The sequence below is a fragment of the Mus pahari genome, chromosome 14, assembly GCF_900095145.1.
Source record: "Mus pahari chromosome 14, PAHARI_EIJ_v1.1, whole genome shotgun sequence".
In the NCBI taxonomy this organism is placed as follows: Eukaryota; Metazoa; Chordata; class Mammalia; order Rodentia; family Muridae; genus Mus; species Mus pahari.
In genome coordinates, this window is record NC_034603.1 from 83,785,207 (window position 1) to 83,786,954 (window position 1,748).

Consider the following 1,748-nt stretch of genomic DNA (forward strand, 5'->3'; position numbering starts at 1 on the left):
TTCAAGGCTGGGAGCCAGCGCTCCGCCTCTTCCCTACCTGCGCGAGGCCCAGGGGCGGGGACTGGGGTGGGCGGGGCCTCATAGAGGCGGGGCTTCTGGTGTATGGGCGGTGCTTCGGGAGGCGTGGTCGACTCGCGGCTTCTGCCTGGGCTTGTAGCTCCAGCTGCTCCACATTTAAACGCTTGCCTAGCACACAGATCTTAGGCTCGGTCTCCAGCAACACATGCGCTCACGCGGACACACCCCCATAACAACCAAGCAAAAAACATTCAATTTCCCCTTCTCTTGCTCTCGTGACCTCAGGCTCCTTTGACTCCAGGAGCCTCGACTTGGCTTGCATCCTTTCCAGATGCCCGGATCGCTGCAGCTCCATCAGCTAGGAAGCCTTGGCCTTCTCTAGCTGCTGTCTCTCCTTCCTCCATTAGAATGATCTCTCCTCAGGCCTGGCATCCCTTCTAAGCCAGACCAGGTCCTTGCTGGAAGTTGGGTCTTGTCCCCTTAACCACCCCAGGACTAAACACAGAGCAGTTGGAAAGGGAACGAGGTATGCTAGTTCTTGGGAATCTTCCTTAAGAAACTGTGAATGTTGCTCTGCAGCTAAGGACACAGCGGCTTCCTGCTGGGGCTGAAAGCTGGCTCTCACAGTAATAGGCAATAGATGCAGGGGAAGGCCGGGTCAGCCTCCAGCCTCGGTGTCACGGTCAGCCTCCAGGGTCAGGCTTTAGACACTCTAGCCTGGCCAAACTGACCAAGTAACTTGCTTTGTTGGCTGTAACGAGAAATAACTATATATGAATCCAGCTAACATAGTATCCTCAGGAGCTGGGGGTTCAAATCCTGACCTGCCATTGACTGCTGCTGTGACCTTAGACAAATCCCCCAAGCCTCCTCGGTCTCAGCTTTCCCCTCTCTGAGTGGCGGCAGTAACGGAGCATTTGTGGGGCCCCTGGTTCTAACTAGCAGCTGCTGTTATCTTTGCTATTATTAGTAGTGGTGACGGCCGGCCCTCCCTCAAGTTTAAGCCACAGGCTTTTGTCCTCCTTAGCCCACATCTCTAGCCACCCTGGACCCATAGGAGCTGGGCTGTGCCTCCTCATCTTCCTCCTGGACCCACATGTCCCTCCCTTAACTCTGCCCTGGGTGGTACCATCTTGTGATGTTCTTACCCACTTCCTGGTAGGGTACCACTCTTCCTGTTCACGTACCTATCCCTGTCCAACACTCCCATGCTCCCACAGATGAGCACTTACCAGACCTGTCAGCTCCTGAACAAGAAGGGCAGGGGGTACCCCTGATACAGACTCCTAGGGCCTGGCTTAGCCCCTCACTTGGGATTTGACGTGGAAACTTGTGGCAGGCAGGAAATGGCAGAGGAACAAACTGGACCAGTACCCCCAGGTCTGGAGTCCCCATCCTCACTCCCTGCACCGATGATGGCCTCAGTCTTTCTTTCTGAAGTCCTGGCCCAGCCAGAGAGACCACCACCAGGGGGCACTGCAGCAGGGCTGCTTCAGAGGTGAGCCGGGTCTCTGGGCTCTTGCATAAATAAATAAATAAATAAATAAATATATTTATATAAATATATGAATTTATAAATATAAATATTATATATATATATATATTTTTTTTTTTTTTTCGAGATAGGGTTTCTCTGTGTAGCCCTGGCTGTCCTGGAACTCACTCTGTAGACCAGGCTGACCTCGAACTCAGAAATCCAACTGCCTCTGCCTCCCAAGTGCTGGGATTAA